This window comes from Haliaeetus albicilla, chromosome 7, assembly GCF_947461875.1.
Source record: "Haliaeetus albicilla chromosome 7, bHalAlb1.1, whole genome shotgun sequence".
Taxonomy (NCBI): domain Eukaryota; kingdom Metazoa; phylum Chordata; class Aves; order Accipitriformes; family Accipitridae; genus Haliaeetus; species Haliaeetus albicilla.
The window spans coordinates 27080676-27102271 of NC_091489.1; the positions used below are offsets into that span (position 1 = coordinate 27080676).

General features: G+C 43.2%; 1 protein-coding gene across 2 annotated transcripts in view; it reads right to left on the minus strand.

The window, feature by feature from the left end:
* LOC138686109 (T-cell activation Rho GTPase-activating protein-like) overlaps positions 1 to 21472 on the minus strand; it is a 42532-nt gene extending 21060 nt beyond the window's left edge. For both annotated transcript variants that reach the window (XM_069787474.1, XM_069787475.1), the window contains exons 1-2: positions 21244 to 21472; positions 18935 to 19010 (exon numbers count right to left, since the gene is read on the minus strand). The gene's annotated coding sequence lies outside the window, so the exon portion shown is untranslated. The remainder of the gene's footprint in view (positions 1 to 18934; positions 19011 to 21243) is intronic.
* Between the last annotated feature and the right edge of the window lie 124 nt (positions 21473 to 21596).

The following is a 21596-nucleotide window of genomic DNA, read 5'->3' on the forward strand; positions in this document are numbered from 1 at the left end:
CTTGAGGCATAGCATCTTTCTCAAGGGCTGTTTTGAGTAAACAGCCTGAAAACCAAAGGGAGAGCCTGATTCACCATTCTGCTGTGCCAGCTTTCCACCCCTGTCACTCTCCTGCTATGAGGCTGAGACTGAAGCCTTGAGATTTTAATGTAAGGGAGCAGCACTGAGATTTTTATCTTCCAGGATCTACAACTATTCACTGTGGAGGAAACAAGAACAGAGTAGCCACAGCACTCCCAAGCTTGGTAGTAGGGTTGGGGTAGCATGATGTGCTGTAGTCCTAATGGAGCATGAGTTCAGAGTGAGGCAGTGGGCATTTCAGAGCCAGCGAAGAGCACAGGCTGTGGAGCTGCATGACAGTTTCCCAGGGATAGGCATTTGCCACATTGCTAGCTGCCACCTTCTGCAACCCCATACCAGGACACACAGCAAAAAAACAGTGTTGCTTACAAGTTTGGAAGGCATGAATGGGTTCATTTTCCTACTCGCCTTCTTTAAAAGAGGCTCCCAAATAAATAATAGGAAAATTTAGGAGTAGCCATGCCACTAAGGTATTTTCTTCCCCACAGACATTCAAGCAGTGTATCTGATGTGGGGCTCATCTTGCCTCCCATCTACGAGAAGTGCTCCCCACAGAAATCTACAGTGCTGCCTTCTGCACTGGGCCTGGTTACAGGGACCCTTCCATGCGGAAAACTGCAAAACCACAATTCTGCTGAGCCAGTTAGTGGCAGCTCTAAGCAACCTCCCAGCACCCCTGGAACTGCTAAGACAGTATGAGGAACAAGAGTCAGGCTGAGGCCAGCCCTAAATGCTCACTGTGATAAGCACAGAAGTTAGAAAAGCTACACAAGTGTAGGAACAGTTAGTGACCTGGTGAGATTTTTTGTAATCCTGGGTATTGTTCTGATTTTTTCATGTGGATCAGAAACCGTACAGGTAAAAGTCACTTTGCAATGAATGGTGTGTGGGGTTAGAACCAAGGCCAACACAAATGGGGAGAAAAAATGAGCTGCAGACGCTTTATCTGGCTTTGATACACCCTCCCAGCTCCTCCCAGCAATCACTGCTGTTACGAACATACACAATTACTAAAACAAGGAGATTGAGCAGCATGTGCAAGATCAAAATAATAAACTCATACTTTGCCACAGGTCCTCCCTAGCTTCTGTTGCTAGGCCTCTCCATCTGTCTGTCAACAAATAACTATATCCTGCTGCTTTTAAAACCCATGGCAAAAATCCCTTTGACTTTCATGGAAATCGGTCCATGAGAAAAGGGGTATTTCTAGCTCTCCCTCTCCAGTTATTTTCAGCTGGGGCATACTCTAAAACTGAGTTTATTTTAAAATATGAATAGAGGACTATTTCTGTCTGCATGATCCATTTGATAGAGTCAACAGAAAGCACAGCCTCTCTCTGCTGCAGTTAACACTGGTTTCACAGTTAGCCAATGAAATGTCTTACATTCATTAGCTTCTGCTTTTAAAGAGTGAGGGTGTGCACGCAAAGACTAGGCAATAATAGCAATATGCTATTTTTATGTGTTGTGCCAATTTCATAATGAACTTTTAATAACAATAAAATGTGAAATATTCACTAGGTTGTTCTGTCTTTTATCTGAATTATTAATGCTCATTACACACCCTCTTGACTTCTTTAACTTCTGGCTTCTTTTATCTTCTGTTTTTCAGATGTAGCTAACTCTTTCCCTCATAAAACTGTAGTGTGAAACTTTAGTGCAGCTTTGGTAGCAGCTTGTGTTAAACTCCTTTACAGTTTAAATGCATTATACAGAACAATCAAATAACTTCATTAGAGGAAAGAATAGCTTGCTTACTCATGCAAGACTCCCACTGACATCACTGGGCAGTCTAAGCCTCAGGAGTTAACAGACACAACTCAGACCTTATGGCTAGGCCATGAGACACAGATCGCTGATCACTTTTGCATAGGATAAAACAGCCTGTCAGCAGAGTAACACACACATGCGCTTCAGTTCACTCTGGTGGGACTGGATTCATGGGTGAGGGTTACATGGTGAGTAAAACCACCAGATCAGCTCCAGAGACATGTTATTATGAGATCCAGTGTTTTACTTGTTGGCACAATCCTAACTAAAGTTCACATTGACCTGAGTAAGTGCAAGAGGAAACTTTAACGTCTCAGCTTCTTTCAGTTAAAGCTAGTGGAAAAATTCTGCATGACCCAACTGGGAAAGGATTATGCCCTACATCCAGTTGTGGCTGTAAAAAATGAGTGAGGTTTCTGAGGGAAACCTCAAAATCCAAACAGCACTGAAGCAGCAGATGAACAGGATCTGAATACAGTTAGTTTTGGGTTTTTTCTCCTGATAAAATGACTATGAATCAGATGCTCCCCACACAGTTCATCCTAGCTCTAACCCATGAGCATGGATCTGTGGCCATCCCTGCTCAAAGCCAGCCTGAAACTGGCCATTTGTTTACTATACACACCTAAAAGAAGGTATGTTAAGACATCTAGAGATTCCAAGTTAAAACACAGCATTAGGTAACCTAGATGCAAACCAGAAATGGCTGTGAATGGTATAAAGGCAGCATCTAGTCCCCACTAGACAGCAGAACAGCAGCCGCCTAAGTGCCTGGGGGGATTTTCAAAAGGGAGAACATAAACATTAAATTTCACCACTTGCATTGGCTAACTCATGTAGAGGCCCTTGAAAAGCTCTTGTTTGACCTCTAATACGGAGTAAACTGCAGGCATGAGTTTTGGGGGGAAGGAAGGGAAGGGGCTGCCCACTCCACTGAGAGCACCTGATATGGCAAGTGCCATGTGTACTTCTCTCCCATTCAGATCAGTACTACAGACGCCTCACAGCTGGGCCTTATTTTGGTGGAGTATTTCCGAGCTTGAAGTCAAGCCAATTCATGTTGAGGGATTTACTCACAGGAATACCACGAATATGACTCTTTGCTAGCACTGCACTAGATCTTATTTTTAAATTATGACTTTCACCACTCCTCTAAGAATAGAGGCTGGCTCTGAAACATCACGTCGGCTCCAGCGTTCTCCAAAAGTTACACATTTCTCATCCTGTTCAGATTTTGAGGCTTCAGTTTCAACACTGGTGCCTTGCTAGACCAGAGCTGTGATGGCGGGGGGAGGCGCATTCTGTGAAAGACCCTGAGAAGGAGGTGTCTTTCAGCAATTCTCGTCCCAGCAGGCAGAAAAAGACCTCAAAGTCTCCCTCAGCAGTCAGAAGCGACAGTGAAACAGAGCTACACTGACTCCTGGTTTGCAGAACAGGGCTTCCTTGCAACTCTGAAAGGTAGGAGCAAAAGCCTGGTTAATTAGAAAAACTTCACTGAAGCTGAACAGTAAATCTCAGCAGCAGAGAAAAGAGGAAGATTTCAGTACTAGGCAATTTAATACTAACAGCAAAGAGCCATGACCCCTTGGTGCCCAGAAGCTGTGGGTAGGTGTTGCTTCAATCAAGCAGGGAGGCAGATCTCTGTTCTGTGCAGCAGCCTGCTGCCAAGCACTGATGGAGATGCTGGAGGTTTCCGAGAGTGCTCAGTGGCTCTGCCTTTGCCTGGCTCCAAAAACCCTTGTGATGGGAGAAAAGCCAGTGCTGACAGTATTGTAATGTATGACAAGCTACAGTAGCAGCTCCAGCACTGCATGCTCGAAGAAGCAAAGAGGATTCTTTCCTGGCTGCTCTCTAAGAAATTGTTTGTTCAATGTGAAAGATAATCACTGTCTAGAAGAGATCCGGCCCAGAACTAAGGATAGAATACGGCTCTAGGTAGAAGAAACATTCTTGGGAAAGCAACAGATTCGCTAAAATCTCCAGGGGAAAATTAAATATTTTAATTTAAAAGTACAAAGGCTGCAATGAGGATAGTGGGGTTCCTTTTACACCCCATTTTTGGAAGAAAGGCTCAATGAGCTACAGTGGTTATAAAACAGATTCTGAGGGGCAAAGCTGGGAGCAGCTCTGGATTATTGCATGGGTGCAGAACACAGCTTCCACATCCATTCCCCTCCATTTCCACTGCCTTTTCTCAGGGGTGGCTGGTCCTCTCCATGAGACAGAACCATTGCTGGAAACCCCACAGCCAGAGGAATTCTCCTGTGGCTTCAGACCTTTGTGTCCTCTACAGACACCTACCAAGGTGTACTTTTTTGAGCACTGCTCACTGAAGAACTTCAAAGCACTGACAAACTTCACAATTTGTGTTAATTCATGAATGCTCCTTGCCATTTCTAGTACTGCTGCTGTTATTCTATGGGCAGGGAGAAGGAAGAACAGAAATGTAACAACAGTTTCTCAGCAACCAGTGCTATAATTTGGAATATACTGATTTGCACACACTTCATGTCTCACCACTGTGACTTTTGGCTAGAACACTGAAGTTCAGGCTCCCCAGTCCCCTCCTTTGCTCACCAGGCAGACATGTTTTTGTGGGCCAGAACATACAACAGTAAGGTTAAGTAATGCTACACACCTGAGTAGCTCCTCTGGGATCAGAGGGGCTATCTGTAATGCAAAATCCTTCCAAAATAAGATTTTTAAAAATAGTATAAATTAAATGGCATTCTGTCAATTTTTTGCAGCCTCCACTGACTCACAGTGCTTTCAACTGCAATTTCAATAATCCAGCAGAGAAGCTGGAATATGGAAGATCAGGTTTCTTAGCAGGGAGTTGTTTGCTGCACCTCAAATTCAAAAGATGATGTGCACACATATTTCCCTAGACAAAATACAGCAATTACAACCTGAGTGATGCAAACAGGTAGATCTCTCTCGATTTTCGTGGAAATACACTGATTGATCGCAACTGAGCACCTGCTAGAGTATAAACTGGTTTAAGGTTCCCATAACAAACCTAGCCTTTCTGAGCTATTCAAAAGGAGTCTATGTAGCAAAGGGAAGCACATGATTGTTTTAATGCACTGTGCAGCTGAAGCTGTGATAATGTGGGCTGGAAGATGATGTTTTTAAGTGAAAGGGAAATCAGTTGTAATTATAATTGTTGTTGTCTTTATGTATTACCAGCTGTATTGATTACCTTCATCCTGCGTGACACTGGCAACTAGGGAACATGATACATTACCTTGTGCTAGTGTTGGAAAGCAGCAGAGATTGGTGTATTTTTAGAAACAAGATTCCCACAGTCTAATTGTAGCAATTGGATGATCATACACATGCATATTAAAATGCCAACAGATGAATTCCCGGACAGTGCCAGCAAACATTTCACTGTTTGGGGTAGGAGGAAAGGGCAGCAATGAACAACGCATAAGTTCAACAACTGACAAGCACAGTGTTTTTACCTCTAAGAGTGTCCTCTGAGAACTGTGTGGCTCACATCGGCCAGTGTGAAAGAGAAGCTGGTAAAAAGCAGAATCTCACTTTCCAGGATGAAGAAATGATGCATTTGCAGCTCAGAGTGTCTATATCTCTCCTGCCTCACCTGGTCCCATAACACATGAAATTACATCTCCGTACCAGTAGAGAGAACTGATGGCCATCTATAGACATCCTTCAAGGGCTCAATCCTGGGTCTCAGCTGCCAGCTAGCAGTGTTTGGGGTGCCTGTGTTGCACAACAGAGCATGATACAGAGGTCCCTGGCTCACTAAATCTCATCAAGATTGCAGAAGTACAAGGCTTATTACCGGGCACAAAACTGTACAGATGCAGGCACACAGTTGGTAGGGCCAAGTTGCCTGTAAGCAGAGTCAGTTGGAGGCAGCCAGGAGCTGCCTGTGCAGAGCAGATGTGCAGCAGCACCTGTTGGGAACTTGCATGTCTTGTAAAGCATTTATATGTCTTGTAAAACAGAAGAAGCTGTTTCAGACTCTCTGGGAATAGTATCAGCCAGCTTAACAGTCCTGTCATTGGGCTGGTTTAGACAGCAGTTGTACAGGACCGATCAAGGTCTGAACCTTTCCACTAAGAGCCAACCCAAGTGTCTAAGCAGAGCACATCATGGGTTCACCTGTAGAAGAAATAACTAATGTACACTTGAAGCATTCAGCAGTCATTCAGGTAAGCATCAGAATACCAGGTATCTTTCAGTAGACTGTTGCTGTATTCAATATAAATAAACTGATGATCACAGACCATCACAGGAGCATGGTGACTACTACACTTGATAAAACAGGCAGTCCAAGTAGTTCACAGTCTTTGGCTGTGCTAAATGGAATGTGTTTTGGAGAACAGCACAAAGCATGCTGTGAGAGACAGCTATAGCATAGCTGGCCCCAGACAGACTTTTCTTTCAATTCTCTAAGTAGAACTGGTCTGAAACCTACTCAATAGTCTTGAATTTTATGTATTTATCGCTGATATTGCAGCAATTGCAATTGGTGTTGGAGGCTATTAAATGTCTGCTCTTTTTCAGGATCCTGTTATATTTATGCATGCTGATATTGTTCATGAATGGCAATATATTCCATGCAAAGAAAATTCCTGTCTGCCTTCAATGTACCACTCTTCTACGTCATTATATGCCCTTTTATCCTTTAATAGGTGGATGAATGAAGAGAAGACCCTAAACTACCTTCTCAGTATTATTTAGCTTCCTATACACTTTCATCATGCTTATTATCACCTTTTTCAAGGTACACAGACCTTTTCAACCTAATGACCAAATAACAGACTGGAAACTTTTCTAAAACATGGCTTCAATCCACACCATAAGAATTAACAGTCACCACAGTCAAACTAAATTGCAGGTGGTGGTATATTGCCTAACATCCTGATGTAAATGTAAGATAAAGACCTACTCCAGGGGCTACAGTGCAACGTGAAATCCAAGTGTACAGACTTTGCATATCAAGTTTTATCTTAATTTCAGAAAAGCCTCTAATTATGCTGAAATGTGTGCTTTCAAGGTTTCCTACACCTCGCCTTCAGTCCACCCCCCACACACACCCCCTCAGTCAACTGCAGCCAATGACTCCCTCAATGTCATTCTCTCCCCACAAAGTATTTTAGACACTGAATCTACATAGCCACGGCACGAGACCACACAGACCCCCATCTCCTCAGCCTGTTCCCACCTGCCTCTGGTCAGCCTCCAAATAATTTTTGTGGCTTCCTTTATGTTCAAGCCATCTTTTTCTACCTGCAGTGCTGGAAGGGAGTAGCCAGATCTGGCCTCTCAGAGCATACCACTCCACAGAGAACATCTTGTTCTGGAGAGGACATGGCAGGAAGAAGTGTCCTTCATAGCATTCAGGGTGACGTGAACCAGGTTTCAAAAGGGAGGCCACAATTTTCACTGCCAGACACTGCCACCTGTCTCAGGCATGTAGTAGCTCCGCTTGCCCTCTTCTAAGCTGCTTGGTTTAGACCTCAAACAGATTCAAAGGGAAATTCTGGATACCTTCACAGGTGAACTTCCATATATAGCCATGAAGTCACAGGCTGTGATGGTTGGCATGCAGATACATATCAGCATGCCAAACCTTCCACGGCAACATGTAACTAGTATACACAAATACAATTACACACGCATTTATTGGGAGAAGGTGGTAGAGTGACTCAAACATGTGTCAACAGCTTCCCAGGGTGAGGATTTAAAAGAGCTATTTGGTGCAATAAAGACTGATGCTTAATACACTATTTTCCGCAAAGATGGCTTTTTTTGCTTAGGCGAGCTGAGTGGCTACATTAATGGAAAAACTGGAAGCCTTTTATTGGGTGAGTAGTAGCTGAAACTGCAGTGGTATTCATGCCACCTTCTGCAGCATCTGATTTCAGCTGTGGAAATTCATTCTGGTCTCTGTGGGTTCCCTGTATAGGCAGTAGAAAGAGAGATACTTCTCCAAAGGATGATTTAGCAGAGACAATTTTGATGCCCTGAACAGTCTTCCAGAGGCCTTACCTCCAAAGTTTATAAAAGGACCTTGAGGACACTGGCCTTCTACCAAACACCCAAACGTAGATGCCTGATCTCCCTTTCACACACATACACACCCTTTGAAGTTAAAAAACAAAGAGAGCTGGAAACAACAGGCCACAGATAGCTGACTCCAGATGTTTCCTTAAGCACCCGCTAATAGGAAGGAAACTGCCACCCTAAGAAAGTGAAGAACAGCAAAGGCTTTCAGTGCTGAAGGCAGAGGGTTATGCATCACTCGCACAACAAAGACAACACTTGCAATTCTGCTTCCACAGGAGGTTCACCTGTCCTGCCAGGCTTGGAAAGAGATCTGAATAAAAAGCCCTGGAAGGAGCTGAGGCACTTAGGGCAGCACCTGCACAACATCCCTCTTCAGCATCCCACAGGTGATACAAACATCTTCTACACGTAGGAGTAAGAAACACAATACACTCTATCAACTAGAAATGCTAAATGATGTGGAAAGAGCTCTATAAACATGTGACCTTTATTTATTTATAATTACTTTCCATATTGCTGAGAGCAGAGTTTCTTATTAGCCAGATCCGAAGTAATTATTGGTTATGGGAACTTTCAGTGGCTTTCAAGCAGGTCCTGCACTGCCAGAAACAGGTGGCAACAGGAAAACACTGTGTGCCTCCCCTTCCACCAAAAGTAAAACCAGATAAAGCAGAGTCGTATTTCAAGAGAGCAGACTTACCATTTTGCTTAGAGTGAGCAGGGTGATTTTTTTTATTCCTGTCCTTTTTGAACTGTTCAGCACCGACATATAAAGGAAGACATAGAATAGCGCCTTCTCAGAACCCAAACTACCAAATAGTTCTTGCCTGGTGGGTTTCTTCGCAAACAGCACTGGGAATGCTAAAGATTTCAGTATTCAGCCTTCATTCCTTGGTGGCCTCCTACTCTTCAATGAAATAATGCTGGTACTCTACAGATGTAAAGGAGGTTACAGCAGCAAACAAATCTGACCCGAGCTGTTTTGGGTTGCCAGTTTTGTGCATAGCTTACATTTTATCACCCCAAAATGGCCAAATGCCAGAGATGGGTGAATGACCACTGGCTACATAAAGTCTGAGTCAGCCTGACAGGTGCTCCAGAGCACTTTACCAAAAGGTATAAATACCAGGTATTAATTATTAAGTGACCACCTTTGGGGGAATGGGACAGAAACAATTTGTTGACCTCAGTCTCAATTAGCACCAACGCTATGATGTATGTGAGCTTGCTCACCCTCCCATAAGACTGCAGCGTTTACAAACAAGGGGGAATGGGCAGAGTGCCTGAAAACAGAAAGGGAACAGGCCCATGGCTCTGCACAGATATAACAGCCCTCCAGCTGCTTATTTAGCTACAGTCAGAATGCATCCCATTTTGTGAATCTGCCAGCACACAGGAGAAAAACAGGGGCATGAAACCCCTTGCTCAGCAGATGCAGTACACGGGCTTTTCATTTTCTAAGACAATATTATTGTTATATGCAGTCTTAGCTAAACTCAGGAGTCCTGATTTGTTCTTACTTCAAATTCCTTCTCTGCTTTGTCCAGCTAATGACTGAGCAAAGATTTTGGGGCTAAAGACTGATGAACTTCAGAAACAGAACGACAATGATATGTTCATCTATTTTGTTAAACCTGAAGACTTCAGAGATATAAGACTTTGCATTTACAGGCATTTTTTATTGCCAGTGGGCTTCAGGATGGTGAGGTCTTTGGAGCTTAGAGATTCAGAGCCTGAATCTTTTTTTTTTTTCTTCTGCCTATTTTATACTCTTCATATCAGGATAATCCATTTTAATACACCCCAAGGAAACGAGGGGAAACCCCTCAGATTCCTAACTAGGTTAGGGCTATACAAAACCTTCCATGGGCAAAGATCTAGGCAAGGGTGATCTTACTCCAACAGAGCAACACCACTAAGGATGTAATTTAAAGATAACGGAAGTCAAAGAAGGAGATGCCAAAGAAGGACTGGAACAGAGTCTTCTGGGGTTTAATTGCAGCTGGCTCCTCTGGAGTATCCTTTGAAGGAATTTTACACAGGAGCAGCCCACTAGCTATAAAGACCATGCACAAAAGCTTCAGAGAAAACAGTCTTCATGCAGACAAATAATATTAATCATCAAAAAAGCAGGCATCAGTTTCTTTTCTTTTTGTCCTTTGCAAGAAAAGTGTCAATACAGGCAGGCAGTCACACAGATTTATTCCTGACCTTCAAAATGTTTTTAATGACAATGAGTCCAAAGCCTACATATGCATGTTAGGTAGGTATCACTGCAGCTTGTTGCATTCTACCAATAGAGCACCTTACCACCTATAATCCCTTAGGAGACGCCTCTCTTCTAGCAACCATTGCCTTGGTAAAACAGCGATTCTGTTTTTTCATAGCTGAGCGATACCAGTGCAATGAGAAATGCAAACAGCACCTTTGTGCACCAGAGAAGGTCCTGTAGTGGTGATGTTTGCTTCCTGGGAGGTGCAATGGTTGAATTCAACATCAAGGTGTTAGATCAGTCAAAAAGAATCATGGGAATAAAACCAGTACTCAAAAGCTCTCACAAATGCTGTATATTTCCCACACATTAGCACTAGCTGCCACAACTGCAGAGATTATTTCCTGTTCTTCATGGGACTCACTCATTCACCATCGTATTTTCTCTAACCAAGTTTTGACTTCCAGTGGAAACTTGGAGACTGCTGCAGAGCCTTACCCAGCACCAGCATTAGACTGGGGTCCAGCACAGCTCTGACCTACTGCTATCTGCCCCCTCATATCAGTCCTAGTGCAGAAAAAGAAATGTTCACGTTTCAGCTTAGGGTGTAACGGTCTAGTATATCCCACAGAAAGCCAGGCCTGACACTTTTCACACATGAAGCTTTCCCACAGGCAAGAATGAGCCTTGAGAAGCTGTAGAGATAAGTTTATAATGCAGTGATGACTCCTTCTACACAATCAAGAGAGAAAAACACCACAGACACTTACTGCACTGGGCCCTGGGGCATGCTTGTAGCTGTGCAATGCTACCAGAATACACATTAACAAACAGAGCAGTAACAAGGTAGTTATTGTGAAGGGGGAAGAAACCTACCTGATCCACTCTTAAACAGAATTACAGGCATCACAGTAGCTTGCATATAACAGAATCTGACTCAGGAGAAACTGGTCCAGCTCTGTAAAAGCAAACCAGCCCCAAGGCAAACCTGAGCATACAGTAACTCTTTGTCATGCTTTGTAGGTGGTCATCACCCTGGATTTTTTTAGGTAGCAGAAAGTTGTAGCTCTGTCTGCATGCACCCCTGTCAGATTGAGAAAGGGGGACTCTCCAGAGAAGTGGCCTAGCTAGTAACAGCGTATAAATCATCAGCCAAAACCAGAGATGTGTAAGTAACACAGGCCTCTCTGAAGGTACAGCCTGTAGGATAATTTAAGCATATCTTAATGGTGCAGAACTGCAGAGTGGAAAAATCTCAGTGTAACCTGCTGTCAAACTGCATCTGAAGACATTTATACGGGGAAAAAAAGATCAAAAGACTTGTGGTTCAGCAGCCACGAAGTGGATGCACCATCCATCGCTTACTGCCTGGCTATGAGCAAGAGAACAGGTCAGTTTGCAACAGCTACCCCAGCAGGTCCAGTCCACATCTTCCTCATCCCTGAAGCAACTCTGCAAAGAGCCATCTGATAGCAATCGAGTTCCATCAGCACAGTTCAGATAAAATGATCCAAGAAGGAACAAGAGGATGTGCTAGAGGGGGGACAGTCATGTGCTAAAATGCCTACATTATTTCTGAACGAAAGCTGGTTCACATCCCACCATCTCTTTGAATAAGAACAAGAAGCACCTGACTGGTGAGAGATCTCTGCAGTGCTCCCGAAACTCCCTCCTGCTCCACATAATGATACACACAGGAGTCTTTGCTCCTCGAAAAATCCAGGCTATTGCCAACAGGTTTTGTATCAAGAATTAGTTGCTGCTCAGAGAACTGTGAATGATCTCATAAGCTGCAACATTTCCTAAGTGAGACAGGCTGCTGAGGAGACAGAGGCCTGATTCTGGGAGATAGCTGCATCACTAGCAAGGGTTATGCGTCTTGGCTCCTCCACAGAGGAGGACTTGTTAGAAACTCCGCCCAGTATGGGGTAAACAGTGAGTTACTGAGGATATGCTCTCTGCCCAGGGGATTTCTTGCCGAAGGAGACAAGCCCCTTTGCAGCAAAATATGGATAAATATGGATAAAATATGGATTGTGGCCAAATTTGGAAATAATTATATCTGCTCTGCTCACATAGCATTCCACAACCGGGCAACTGGCCCAATGCCATTTCCATGCAAACCAACTGTAAGTCACCATCGGTCTTTCATTTAAATCCACTGAACTGCTGACTTGTATCTGACCAAGCAGAAAGAAAAGACACTGTGGCCTACATTATAAACAATTCCATAAATGCAGGGAAATCAAGACAAAGTTGCTCCTTTGAAACATCTGGCAATCAGCTTGTGTTGGGAAGACAGGTCTTGGTGCTTTTGGTGCTGTTTGGAGCCATGTTTCCAACTCACTAGCACTGCATATGTGGAAGAATGGGGGTAGGAGAATTCCTGAACATCTAGATTTGATCTTCAGCCAGATGAGGGTACAGAGCCCAAGCTGGTGCTCTGAAAATAGCCCTCTCTCAGCTATGGTGGGAATCGAGGCTCCTTGCAACAAGCACTAGACCCTACAAATTGATAAGTTTATTGTGCTTATTAAACTTTTTTTTCAGTTCAGTGGTTAAAAACTGAAAACTGTGAGCCAAATTCACAACTAATGCACACCCCTTGAGTTCAGTAAGATTAGAGACGGGGTGGCTGCAGCTCACTGCTCCCTTGAAATGACACAGGCTGCAGTTACTGTATGGTTGGTGCAGAGAGATACAGGGAACACAAGGGGAAGTGCTCCCTGGCAAGGGCTCTTGCAGAGGACATCAGTGATACCACATAAACCTGCTGGGATTGTATTTGCTTACTAGAACCAAGAAGCCAGCCCAGGGACAGCACCCTTTTCCCAGCACTGAAACCCAATTAGCCATGATTTAGAGAGAGGGTTCCTACTTAGAGCCTAGTGAATTTAAAAAGATTGCTCAGGCACACAGATTTACCTAATCTCATGTTTCCTAGCTCTCCTTGTGGCAACAGAGCAGTTTCAGCTGCTCTCAAGAGATCTCTGACTGATCCTGGATATTGAAGAGGTGGAGGTCAGACGTATCTCCTCATCTGCCTCACTGTCTTTGTCATCCTGCTGCTTCCTTCCCTGACCAGTGCTCCACCCTCCCCTCTGCCTGCTCTTTCCCACATTCTGCCTGTTCTTGGTACAAATGTTAAGGGTTCAGTCTTGCTTCTTTCTGCTTGTGAGACAACAGCAGGGGACCACACAGAGACCAACAGACCCCTCTGTCTGAGGGCTTCATCCTGAGTGCTGGTGCAGCCGAAAGCCATTGGATGCAGGACTCCAGGGCAGCTGGGGCAGACAGTACTTCTATAGCATTCAAAAACATTTTTGCTATTTGGAACATGGTATTTTCTCTCTAGATTCTGTCTTCTTGTTTATAATTTGCCTCTGACAACAAGCCTGTCACGTAGTTTAGGACCAGATATGGCCAATCTCACATATTTCTCGTATAAGAGCTTTCCAGAAAGCAATCCTGTTTTTCTGAGATCTACACTTGTCATGTGCCTACATAGCAGATGCTTTGCATCTCAATGCACATAGATGAAGAAAGCAAACCCATTGCAGAAAAACACAACAGAGGATAAAACTGACATACATGGTACTGAAAGCAGGCATCAGATATGAGTCTGAAAGACAATGAGAAGGATTTTGACAAATATCTGCAAAAGGGACCACTTCCCTTGCATGGCAGTTGCATTTGAGACAGAAGTTGTCATTAACCCAGAAAAACCTCAGGCATTTCCATTTTAAAACCTGGAACTGAATCCTACTTTCACTTATGTTTAATGGACGTTGTGCCATTCACTGTAAAGAGAAAAGGGCATGATCTTTGGAAAAAAAATTCTCGAATTATTTTTATTGATATGCATCACTGCCAGTCACACAATATTGGTTCATGAGGAAAACTTGTCCAAAACATCTGAACCAGGCACCTGAATTTCACTGACTGTGTTGACATATAGTTTTGAAATGAACTCGTGCAATTACAACAGGATATTGCAGGTCTTCTTATATATATAAACCAGCTGCAGAGGTAAGTTTCAATATTCCTAAACCTCAAAAAACCCCCAAAGAACCAAACCTCTGAAATGCCTTAGAAATGAAAAAAGCCTTAAAATAGATGTTAATATAGATTACAGGCATGTACGTTATTACCCTGAACAGCTCAGCATGCAAGAGACTGCTGTAATACTGCCCATCACATACACAGAGTTCATAGTTTGTACCTCAGAATTTCTTACCAGCTGATCTGCAAGGGTGTAGTTGCTTGACCCCTGTCATCACAGAAGGGAGCTGACAGACAAGGAAGAAGGATGGCTATGGAAATCAACTCACCTTTGTCCAATAAATTGGATCATTAAAACAGAATAATGGTCTTCAACCATTTTTAGCAGTTTTCATCTTAAATGTACAAAACTCAAAAGCCATGCCTCTTAAAGGCAAGGGACTGTCTTTAAACAAATAATTTGATTTCTTTTCTTATTGGCTTTCTGCATTTAAAGCCTGTACTGAAAAAACAGTCACACTGGAAAGCTTTGCCCTGCTACTGAGAGAGCTAGAAATCTTGCTTTCCTGCTGACAGTTGAGGTACACAATACCAACTTCTAGGAGAAGGAAGTATTGTCAGACCTGGGAGGAAATAGTATGTGTTGCATGTACATCATTTTGGCTGTCCATAGCTTGCTGAGCTGCTACACTTGTCAGCTGTTTTTTCCTCCCAGATTGCCTGAGTAACACAGGAGCTGAAGTCAGATTGTTTTCAGTCTGCACTCATCTTGAAGTTTGTTATATCTCCTTCACACCTGAACATGCCAACACCGCCAACAGCTTGCCAGTTTTTGCCAGGTACATTGGTTTGTCTATTGCCTCTGCTGACAAGCCTTGCTGTCATTAAAAAGTACATACACTAAAATACACTTTGCACATGCTGCTGCTAAGTTACATATAAAAATAGGTTGAGACCAGGTGTACATGTAGTATTGCCACACTGAAGTCATTAACTTCTGCCACTTTGAGGATGTGGTCTAGACCATGGCAGATAAAATGGGGTTGTATTGACATTCATGAGCTGGTTAATCCATTGGGTAGCCCTCATATGTCAAGAATGTAAGCCTGCATGTTCATTAGACACTCCAAAACAGCTGCAAACATGGTTGAGACTCAGAAAGGAGTTCCTCAGAAGAAAAAAAAACACCTAACAAAACAAACCAAGAAACCCTCCCAACAAACACTGTTGAGCGTCAGCAACCCTATCCTTGCTCAAATAAGCCTGAGCCAAAAATCAAAGAACTTACATGCCCTTCAGATGTAGGAGATTTCTAAGACCCACCTAAAATTACTGCCACTTCATCTGGTTTCTGTAACTACATGGAGTTCTTTGTAGTTAACACATTTAGGATTGTTTAAGGACAATTCCGGGATTTTTAATGGCTTGTGAGTCACAAGAGATGTAGTAATTCCTTCCCACTTTCGTAACTATGACTCCAGTAAAGAAACCTAGGAAGATTTGTAAAAAGTAATAATAAACTTGCAATCTGAACAGCATATTTGTATGTTTCATCTAAAACATACATTACAATGTTTTATATTTTATGCCATTGCAAGTAGAACAGATGGAGACAGTCCCTTTCTTGAAGAGCTGGGAAAAGCTAAGACACCTTTGTTGGATCCCCAAAACAAGATAAACCGGTGCCTGGTCATTCTGCATGCCCAGAGGTCAATGCTAAAGGAAGTAGCAGTGATGCAGAAGATGTGGGTATTTTAAATGTTTAGAAGAGTATCTCTGAGCCTCTGAAAAGATTTGAGAGGTACTACAGCCCTGGGAGAAAACAGAGACCACCACATAGGGGTTGTCATAACAGCTAACACCTAGCACAGGAAGGCTGGCTCAGCAAACTCCTTTCACTGTCAGCAGAGACATGTGAAGACCACATGGACCAGGAATTGAAGCACTGTTAGAACTGCAGGGAATGGGGATCCTCAGGACCTCTGCTGCACAGCCAGCTTAGAGACCCAGACGGGCTCTTCTCAAGGGGGTCTCTGATGTGGTTGGGGGATGCCCTGGGGCCAAGAGACACTGCTGGCTCTCTCAACTCTGAACACAGACAAGAGCTCTGCAGCGCCCTGTGGAAGAGCCAGGCAGTCTGCACTGATACTGAATGGAGCTCAGGGCACCAACCACTGCTCAAAGAAACAAGCATCAGCTGCACATAGATCTGTTTTACCACCTTTTGATGACAAAGGACAGATCAGCAGTGGAGTTTAGTAACAGGCTGCTTTAGTAACAGCTCATTCTCTGCTCAGCTGCAGCTTTGTTTAACTTAGCTAACAGTAACTGCAGAATTTTTCGTTTACTAACTGTTGCCCATTTAGAAGCCAGCAGAAAGCACATATTATTCCTTCAGCTAGCTTTGATAATGCCCACCTTATGAAACCATAGCCACAAACAATTTTCATGTAAAGCTTTTGAGGTTGATTGGCAAATTCAATCAGACATGCTCTTTCTGCTTGATAATGCAGTAGTAGGGGTTATTTCAGCTATAATGGTCTAAGATAAATGCAGTTTTACTGAATTAAAAACATTTCAGAGAAATGTGCCAATTCAGTTTCATGTCAGGACGGGAGAAAGTCAAAACATTCTGTGAAGATAAACTGCAATGGCTTGATTTCCTGTTTTCAATTTGCTTGATTTTTTTTATATTTCATTTCCACAGAAAAATTTAAATTAGTTAGCATTGCTCTGACAATAGCAGAGATGAAAGCCTTTGGCATTGGTGAAATGAAATGATCTGGTAGGTCCAAAGACCATTTTAAATTCATTCTACAGGTAATTTCAAATCTTCAAATGTCTGATTCAATTGTGAATTAAAAAGAAAAAAGAAAGAAAAATCAAGCATGGTAATTTCTCAGGAAACTGACTATCTAGTTTCTTTCTGATCAGCAGCATTGCCAGACACAGCAGAGAGGGAAGCAAACTGCCTGAAGTTTGAAGATTTATCTAGTCTTTGATTAGAGCAAGTTTCTTCCCCATACACTGAGTGGGGAAGCCACAAAAAGCTTGCAGTCCCAGAAGCCATGTTGTACTGTACGTATTTTTTAAATTTAAATAAAAAGAAAAAAAAAGAAAAAAGAACTGCACTATTCACTGCTAGCAATCCAACATCTTTCAGAAGATACTCTGCATTACACTACACAATATACGGTACGGCTTTAGTATCACTAAAAGTTACATTCAGGAACCACGCTGTAAACTCCAAAATGAGAAATAAAAAGCTAAACTGTTTTCCTATAAATACTCAATTTTCTTGAGAATTATGAATGACTAAGTTTTATGAAGGACATGGCTGTAGACCGTAATAAGTTCTCCCTGCCACCCTCAACCCCCAAACCAGGAGTGTCTGGGCCTCCAGACCATGCAGTTTTTTGGGAGACAGCCTTTCTGAATCATCTTTACACACCACGATACCTTTTTCCATTTGAGACTTCTAGGAAGGCTGCGCCCTCTCCTGACAGTTTAGGACTCAGCAGCAGTGACTGATAAAGCTGCTTTGCTGCAGCTAAGAAGTCAAGGCCAGACCTTGGAGTTACCAAGACCAGTCCTGCTTAAAACCTCTATTGTACTATGCAGAGGGGCTTCACATTGAGATGGATATCTCAAAATTACAACGTTTCTTCACCATACTAGAAGAAAAGAAATTGATTGGAAGTATACGCTTAAAAACAAAAAAACACCGTATGTTTGAAAATGGATATAACACCACTCTAGAATAATCTCCAAATAACATACAGTGTTTACAATCCATGCAATTCTGTAAAGGAAACTTTCATATGTTGAAATTACAACCTTGATATTAGTGTTGTAACCCATGGATTCCATTTCACAGAACTAATACATAATATGGCTAATGCTATTATAGAGTTAGTCTGCCTTCGTACGCAAATGTAAGCTCCTTCAACCAGCAAAGCTTACACAGGAATGACTAAAGAAATCCCACATATTTTGTTCACTTAGGCATAGTGTGAATGACTGACATCACCTGCATTTTTTTATGTGGAACGCTTACCTCTTGTCTGATCCTGCATTCAAGTTAAATGACTTTTACAGACTCACAACTGCATACGGATTAAAGCTTCTGGTCCTAGAAACTACTGAATACTACCAAGAAAGAGAAGGAAACTTCCCCCTGGTCAAACTGGCAGGGACCATTTGGGGGGATTTTCTGCCTTTCTTTGTAGCTTAGGATATGAGTCACTTCCTCAAATAATCTGGGAATTTTACTTAACAAATTTCCTTTTATTCTAGGACCTAATTACTGACACTGTCGATCTTTCTGGCTCCTTTCCTGTGGTACAGTGTTGTGCTTGTGGCTTTCGTCTTTTTGACAGAAGGGCTTAACTTTTTTTTTTTTTTTTTAGGGTGCTAGGGCTCAGGTTGCTGTCTGGGGAGTTTACAGGCAGTGTGTTTATTCTGTATGCTCATCCAAATCATCGATACATCAGCTATGTAAGAGAAGATAATTATTAAACTACCTTCTCCAATTATATTATTTACAATGTTGCCATAAGGATGATTAACACTCATGGCCAATGACCATCAACTAACACAGCTAGAATGGTAAACGATTCTTTATGGACTAGCACCACACACTGAGGTATATTTTGGGCCCCTGGAACTTAATGACTACCGCCAGATACGATCTAGTTTGTCTGTTGCTTTACAACAAAGTATTTCACTGCTTTTACAGATTTTTCTCTGCACCCTTATGATTTGTAAAACACATTGTTGTACACTGGGTGAAGGTCAAAGATCTTTGACTGCTAGTTGCCCTACCTTCCAGTTCCCTCACCACTTCTCCTTCTGTCCTAACAGGTCAGCACAAGCTTTCCACTGGGTTTCTGGTACTAAGCTGAAAAAAAGAAAACAGCCACCAGGTGGCGAAATGTAATACTCATAGAGCCTCATTAATAGTCACCTATGATGTATCTTCAGCTACTGTAACAGGATTCCTAAGGTAACAGAAACATTGTCTTAACAATATAATTTCTCCATGCTTCACAAAGGCCTTATATTGCTTATTAAATTAGCAGGTTAATTATAATTACTCTTAAATGCATTTGAGGTATTTTTATTCCACAAACCTATCTCAAACATTAAAAGTTCTACAAATAGCCTTGTTTTAAGCCTTCCTCAGCCAAACTACTGTGTGTTTAAGTATCTGCTTAAGCCTCTGTAGGAACAAAGCTTTAATATTACACTTTGATCACTATTTTATTATTGTAATTTGCCAGCATGTTGTAACTGCTGTACATTCAGTTCACTACTGTCAAAGGATGAATGGCAGGCTTTGCACATTATTTAAACCCATGTTACGCATTTTTAAAGACCTAATGTGCTGGTAGTTCTGACAATATTCACTGGTGGAGTGTAAACAGGTATTAGAAAACAACAACAAAAAAAAATCAAAATACTTGAAAAACAGGAGCATACATGTGTTGTTATTTCTCATGACTTCATTTAGTGCTTTTGCTACAAACGTTCTTTCACCTATGAGGTCAAACCATTGCCTATTTGTGCGCCTTGGGAAAAAAAAGGCAAATAAAATATATTAAAAAATATTAAAATTATTTTTAAAATAGAGTATTTCTCTGTATGCCTTTTTGCCAGTCTTTCTAGTCCTTTTTACAGAATTTGCACAACCAACAAGCAAACAAAACCGTAAAAAGCCAGTTCAACTAAAGCATGACTTGACTGGTGTTGCACTTACAACTAGCCTCTGTACACACCTCCCCCATGAAGCACAGGCACATATGAATCTCTTTTTCTAGAAACAAATTTGTACCAAGCTACTCTTTGAAAATGGTAACTCCAGCAGACCCTGTTGCTTATGAGCCAACGTTTGAGCGCGATGCAGACAGGCCCTCAGAGACTCCAGCTGGACTAAGTGGTTTGCAACGCTGAAGCTGAAGGAACCTACCCTGTGGTCACAACGAGACATAAAAGGTGGAATAGTGGTATGGCAGCCTGTTCCAGAGGTGGGTTTGGAAACAGGGCTGCAGGATCATACATATAAGATCAGACTACTCCCTCCCCCCCCCCCCCAAGTTCAAAGGGGTGAAACTTTGCAATAAACAATTTCCTATGCAGAAGTATTAGCCTAACCCTCTGTCGTGGTTTAACCCCAGCCAGCAACTAAGCACCACGCAGCTGCTCACTCACTCCCCCCCCATCCAGTGGGATGGGGGAGAAAATCAGGAAAAGAAGTAAAACTCCTGGGTTGAGATAAGAACGGTTTAACAGAACAGAAAAGAAAAAACTAATAATGATAATGATAACACTAATAAAATGACAACAGTAGTAATAAAAGGATTGGAATGTACAAATGATGCGCAGGGCAATTGCTCACCACCCGCCGACCGACACCCAGCCAGTCCCCGAGCGGCGAATCCCTGCCCCCCCACTTCCCAGTTCCTAAACTAGATGGGACGTCACATGGTATGGAATACACTGTTGGCCAGTTTGGGTCAGGTGCCCTGGCTGGGCATGAGAAGCTGAAAAATCCTGGACTATAGTCTAAACACTACTGAGCAACAACTGAAAACATCAGTGTTATCAACATTCTTCTCATACTGAACTCAAAACATAGCACTGTACCAGCTACTAGGAGGACAGTTAACTACATCCCAGCTGAAACCAGGACACCCTCAAGACTTGGAAATTAAACCTTCCCATAGCGCGGGTATAACCACGATCGTGTTCGCGGCGGAGAAGCTACGCTGGGGTCCTCACCCCCCCGGTGCTGCCGGTACCAGACCGCCGGTACCAGACCGCCGCTCCCGCCCGCGAAGCGCAGCCCTTCCGCCAGCTCTCTTCCCGCCACCTCCCCGCACCGCCGGCCAGCTGCGAGCAAGGATTCGCTCCAGATTCCCCGTTTCTAGTTCGGATGGGGTTTTATGTCACCACCTGTTTTCGGCGCCTCTCTGCGGGCAAACGGCCCCGGCCCCCATCACGGGATCCCTGACAGGATCCCTGGCACCGAGTGCGGTCAGCCCTTAGCGCAGGGCTTCACCTGGCGCAGCCCACAGGACACCCCCGGGGGGGGGGGGGGAGAAAAAAATAATAAAAAAAAATAACGTAAACACCTCATATTGTCTACGCCAGGGCACGGAAAACACCGCAAACCCGGCGCTACCCTCTTCCTCCCAAGATCAACATGGCGGCCGCGGCGTCCCCCACGACATCACCTCACCCCTCGTCCAAGATGGACACCCTACCGCGGTGTAAGCGACTTGCCAGCACTTAAGATGGCAACTGCGCAGTTAAACCACCATCTAACCTTAGCCGGGGGGGGGGGGGGAGGTATCACCACAGCAGTGTTAGCCGCTCGTTTATTTATTTATTTATTATTTACGTGCCCGCCCCGCTGACCGCTGCTGGAAGTGACGCGAGTCCGGGGGCGGTGGCGCGGTGCGGTGCTTGCTGGGAGGCCAAGTGG